The sequence below is a fragment of the Camponotus vicinus genome, unplaced genomic scaffold (assembly GCF_025532165.1).
Source record: "Camponotus vicinus isolate PSW18456_S1 unplaced genomic scaffold, iyCamVici1.0 SCAF_19, whole genome shotgun sequence".
NCBI classification, from domain to species: domain Eukaryota; kingdom Metazoa; phylum Arthropoda; class Insecta; order Hymenoptera; family Formicidae; genus Camponotus; species Camponotus vicinus.
The window spans coordinates 55,001-60,954 of NW_028141955.1; the positions used below are offsets into that span (position 1 = coordinate 55,001).

The 5,954-nt window shown below is 57.8% G+C and overlaps 2 non-coding genes across 2 annotated transcripts; both read right to left on the reverse strand.

Moving 5' to 3' along the window:
• Positions 1 to 260: 260 nt before the first annotated feature.
• On the reverse strand, positions 261 to 415 carry LOC145965981 (5.8S ribosomal RNA). Its single transcript, XR_014436930.1, has one exon. It is a non-coding gene; the product is annotated as a 5.8S ribosomal RNA (ribosomal RNA).
• A 971-nt stretch (positions 416 to 1,386) lies between these two features.
• Positions 1,387 to 3,304, reverse strand: LOC145965972 (small subunit ribosomal RNA). Its single transcript, XR_014436923.1, has one exon. It is a non-coding gene; the product is annotated as a small subunit ribosomal RNA (ribosomal RNA).
• Between the last annotated feature and the right edge of the window lie 2,650 nt (positions 3,305 to 5,954).

A 5,954-nucleotide genomic window follows, 5' to 3' on the forward strand; every position in this document is an offset into this window, starting at 1 on the left:
CTCTCGCTGCACACACCTTCGGTGTCATTTCAGACGACGCCAATCGACGACGGCCTCTCGTCGAACCCGTCGCCAATACATACTGGGAGGGTGACAAAGAGGCTCTAGTCTCTCGGGCGAACGTCCAACGATCGCTCGTACGCCGTTTACGCAATGCGACGGGGGCACAGCGACGACAGCCGACGACATTTCGTCGTTTCACGGCTACGCCGTGGCTCGTCAGCTTGCGTAAGGGCGCAAGCAGTTTAGGTTTGTTAAAACGACCCTCAGCCAGGCGTGGTCCGGGAATTGTATCCGTGGACCGCAATGTGCGTTCGAAATGTCGATGTTCATGTGTCCTGCAGTTCACAAGTTGACGCGCAATTAGCTGCGTTCTTCATCGACCCACGAGCCAAGTGATCCACCGTTCAGGGTAATCGTTTTTCATTCGTCGCGTTCGTCGAACGCTTCACAGTTCATCCATCGTGGTCTCCACTCCGAAGAGTGAGAGAAAATCGTGGCTCTTCGATCAGCCTGGCCGCGCGTCCGAGCACGCGCGGACCGCCGCCGCAATCCCGGTAAAGGGATCGAGGCTACGGCACAAAGTTGGTTCGCGATCGGAGCGTCACTTCCCCCGTTCGACGGGGAAAGAGCCGGGGCGGAAAGTTCTTTGAATAAACCATCGGACACCATGGTCCTCTCGTCCGCCAGCCACACACCTCATCACACACGTTCGGCCGGTGCTTCTCGCGCGGCGCGCGTCGCACGCTGGCCTCTGCCCCGACATTAGCGGGGAGGGCGCGTAGCGACGACGACGACGACGACGACGAGTGCTGGCACGCACGTACGTTGAGAGCGAGCGCGTAGACGTAGGTTACCACCGGTTCGCTCGCGCTAACGCCGAATCGACGCTCCCGCTCGTGGCGAGATGCGTGATCGCGTCAAGCGTCTCGGCACTCCGTATCGCATATATATTTTCTTCGTTCGAATATGAGAATTTCAAAGTTCAACGGGCGCGCGCGCGTATCGCGACTCGCGCGACTGGCGCGCGAGCGGAACGCGACGGCGACACCGCGTGAAGCGAGAGACGGAGCGTCTCGGATATTGTTAAACGCTCTCATCTCCCACGCGAGCGACGTCGACGACGACAGAGTCGGACAGCACCACGAGGCGCGAAAGTCGGCGCGCGCGCTGCTGCTTGTCGCAGAGGCGCGGCCGCGCGCGTGGCGCGTCCGGACGTCGTGTCGCCGCGCGTCGACGCGATTTTATACACGATCCGTCAATTCCTTTTTTCTCTTTCTCTGTGTGTTAGACGTGTTTTCTTTCTCTCTCCGTCCATTCAGTCGCCGACTGCTGCGAGCGCGCGTCCCGAAAGACTCTCGACGCAGAGCAGGACCTCCGGAACGTTAATGATCCTTCCGCAGGTTCACCTACGGAAACCTTGTTACGACTTTTACTTCCTCTAAATGATCAAGTTTGGTCATCTTCCCGGCAACATCGGCAATGCCGAGACATTGCCGCGCACCAGTCCGAAGACCTCACTAAATCATTCAATCGGTAGTAGCGACGGGCGGTGTGTACAAAGGGCAGGGACGTAATCAACGCGAGCTTATGACTCGCGCTTACTGGGAATTCCTCGTTCATGGGGAACAATTGCAAGCCCCAATCCCTAGCACGAAGGAGGTTCAGCGGGTTACCCGGGCCTTTCGGCAGGGAACACACGCTGATTCCTTCAGTGTAGCGCGCGTGCGGCCAGAACATCTAAGGGCATCACAGACCTGTTATTGCTCAATCTCGTGCGGCTAGAAGCCGCCTGTCCCTCTAAGAAGATTTGTTTGTACGTTGGTAGTAAAAACCCGCCAGCCGAAGCCGGGGGCCTTCGCGATACCATAAGGTACGCCTATTTAGCAGGCTAGAGTCTCGTTCGTTATCGGAATTAACCAGACAAATCGCTCCACCAACTAAGAACGGCCATGCACCACCACCCACCGAATCAAGAAAGAGCTATCAATCTGTCAATCCTTCCGGTGTCTGGGCCTGGTGAGGTTTCCCGTGTTGAGTCAAATTAAGCCGCAGGCTCCACTCCTGGTGGTGCCCTTCCGTCAATTCCTTTAAGTTTCAGCTTTGCAACCATACTTCCCCCGGAACCAAAAGCTTTGGTTTCCCGGAAGCTGCCCGCCGAGTCATCGGAGGAACTTCGGCGGATCGCTAGCTGGCATCGTTTATGGTTAGAACTAGGGCGGTATCTGATCGCCTTCGAACCTCTAACTTTCGTTCTTGATTAATGAAAACATTTTTGGCAAATGCTTTCGCTTCTGTCCGTCTTGCGACGATCCAAGAATTTCACCTCTAACGTCGCAATACGAATGCCCCCATCTGTCCCTATTAATCATTACCTCGGGGTTCCGAAAACCAACAAAATAGAACCGAGGTCCTATTCCATTATTCCATGCACGCAGTATTCAGGCGAAGGTAGCCTGCTTTAAGCACTCTAATTTGTTCAAAGTAAACGTACCGGCCCGACTCGACACTCAGTAAAGAGCACCGCGACGGGATATTAGTTGGGCCGCCCCTCGCGAGGCTAAGCCCACCGGTAGGACGTCCCACATCACGCCAGTTAAACACCGCGAGCGGTGAACCGACGGTGTGCGACACAGATTCAACTACGAGCTTTTTAACCGCAACAACTTTAATATACGCTATTGGAGCTGGAATTACCGCGGCTGCTGGCACCAGACTTGCCCTCCAATGGATCCTCGTTAAAGGATTTAAAGTGTACTCATTCCGATTACGGGGCCTCGGATGAGTCCCGTATCGTTATTTTTCGTCACTACCTCCCCGTGCCGGGAGTGGGTAATTTGCGCGCCTGCTGCCTTCCTTGGATGTGGTAGCCGTTTCTCAGGCTCCCTCTCCGGAATCGAACCCTGATTCCCCGTTACCCGTTACAACCATGGTAGGCGCAGAACCTACCATCGACAGTTGATAAGGCAGACATTTGAAAGATGCGTCGCCGGTGCTAGGACCGTGCGATCAGCACAAAGTTATTCAGAGTCACCAAAATAAACGGTGGACGAACGGCGAGCCGCCCGCCACCGATTGGTTTTGATCTAATAAAAGCGTCCCTTCCATCACTGGTCGGGACTCTGTTTTGCATGTATTAGCTCTAGAATTACCACAGTTATCCAAGTAAATGTGGGTACAATCTAATGAACCATAACTGATTTAATGAGCCATTCGCGGTTTCACCTTAATTCGGCATGCACTGAGACATGCATGGCTTAATCTTTGAGACAAGCATATGACTACTGGCAGGATCAACCAGGGAGCTTCGTGTTCGGTTACGCGCTCTCGGGAGAGCGGTAACTCGCGAGCGAGCCCACGCCTCGAGAGGCGAGGACCCGTCGCGCGCTGTTATAAGCTCTCTCGCCGCCGCCGGCCTTCGTTGGCCGGTCGGCGAAACTCTGTACTCTGTATTTTATGAAAATCGTCTTGGCGAAATAGCCAAGCGTTTTCAAAATATCATTCGTCTCCACAAAACTTAATATTATAATACACAAACTGCAACACGTGCATTTTATATAAAATGCTCTCTTTAAAGATCATTGATTCTTATTCTCCCATATATAATATAAACGGCACGGTCGCGAAGACCGCGCCGATTCACCCTGACGCTAGATCGACGATGCCGATTGCTTAGACGTCGAGGATAAATTTGTCTCTATCGCATGCGTTTAAGGCACGCGTAGTTTTATTTCGCTATGGCGTACAAGGCGAGCGGGAAGAGAGAGATCTCTCTCCTCCGCCACTCGTATTCGTGGAGTAAGCGTTCGGTAAGCGCGACGACTCAGCTGCTTCCGTCCAAGACGAGAGCGAATCGCGCGGCCAACACACCAGATGCGTGCGCGCCACATAAGAGCCATTCGGTCTTGCGACACCGACTCGTGGCAATGCTGTGCTTGTAAAAAGTGTGTTTGAGACGATTCGCGAAGGAACGAGCCGCCAGAGACGCGCAGAACGCGCTCCGCCCGTTTCGTTCGCGACCGACTCGTTTAGACGCGCCGAGCGCGATGTACCTCTTATAGTACCCAACCGACGTCCCAGGCGGTCGGCGACGCACGGTCGATAGGCCGGCGGCATACGGGCGCGATCGCCGATAGACGCGAGTGCCCGGGACGTGTTCGGAGAACGAAGGCAACGTTAAATAACGACTAAAGTTATGATTTTGCCACGATTATATATATTAAAAATTTATTCCAAATTCCGGGCGACACCTACGAAATAAGCCGCGAGCGGTACTTACGAGACCGCTCTCGGGCGGTACCTACGGCCTCGGCGCGCCACGCGACGCACCAAGCCGACTCTCGGCGGTACCTACGACGCTTAGCCGGGCGGCACCTACGAGACCGCTCACGGGCGGTATCTACGACGCGTGGCCGGGCGATACCTACGAGAATGCTCTCGGACGGTACCTACGACGCGTAGCCGGGCGGTACCTACGAGAGGGCTCTCGGGCGGTATCTACGACGCGTGGCCGGGCGGTACATACGAGAATGCTCTCGGGCGGTATCTACGAAGCGTGGTCGGGCGGTACCTACGAGAATGCTCTCGGGCGGTATCTACGACGCGTGGCCGGGCGGTACCTACGAGAAGGCTCTCGGGCGGTACCTACGGCGTCGGCGCGACTCGCCACGCACCAAGTCCGCTCTCGGCGGTACCTACGAAGCGTAGCCGGGCGGCAACTACGAGACGGCTCTCGGGCGGTATCTACGACGCGTGGCCCGGCGGTACCTACGAGAATGCTCTCGGGCGGTATCTACGACGCGTGGCCTGGTGGTATCTACGAGAATGCTCTCGGGCGGTATCTACGAAGCGTGGCCGGGCGTTACCTACGAGAATGCTCTCGGGCGGTATCTACGACCCGTGGCCGGGCGGTACCTACGGGAAGGCTCTCGGGCGGTACCTACGGCGTCGGCGCGACTCGCCGCGCACCAAGTCCGCTCTCGGCGGTACCTACGAAGCGTAGACGGGCGGCACCTACGAGACGGCTCTCGGGCGGTATCTACGACGCGTGGCCGGGCGGTACCTACGAGAATGCTCTCGGGCGGTATCTACGACGCGTGGCCGGGCGGTACCTACGAGAAGGCTCTCGGGCGGTACCTACGGCGTCGGCGCGACTCGCCACGCACCAAGTCCGCTCTCGGCGGTACCTACGAAGCGTAGACGGGCGGCACCTACGAGACGGCTCTCGGGCGGTACCTACGAGAATGCTCTCGGGCGGTATCTACGACGCGTGGCCGGGCGGTACCTACGAGAAGGCTCTCGGGCGGTACCTACGGCGTCGGCGCGACTCGCCACGCACCAAGTCCGCTCTCGGCGGTACCAACGAAGCGTAGCCGGGCGGTACCTACGAGAGGGCTTTCGGGCGGTATCTACGAAGCGTGGCCGGGCGTTACCTACGAGAATGCTCTCGGGCGGTATCTACGACCCGTGGCCGGGCGGTACCTACGGGAAGGCTCTCGGGCGGTACCTACGGCGTCGGCGCGACTCGCCGCGCACCAAGTCCGCTCTCGGCGGTACCTACGAAGCGTAGCCGGGCGGCATCTACGAGGCGGCTCTCGGGCGGTATCTACGACGCGTGGCCGGGCGGTACCTACGAGAATGCTCTCGGGCGGTATCTACGACGCGTGGCCGGGCGGCACCTACGAGAATGCTCTCGGACGGTATCTACGACGCGTGGCCGGGCGGTACCTACGAGAAGGCTCTCGGGCGGTACCTACGGCGTCGGCGTGACTCGCCACGCACCAAGTCCGCTCTCGGCGGTACCTACGAAGCGTAGACGGGCGGCACCTAAGAGACGGCTCTCGGGCGGTATCTACGACGCGTGGCCGGGCGGTACCTACGAGAATGCTCTCGGGCGGTATCTACGACGCGTGGCCGGGCGGTACCTACGAGAAGGCTCTCGGGCGGTACCTACG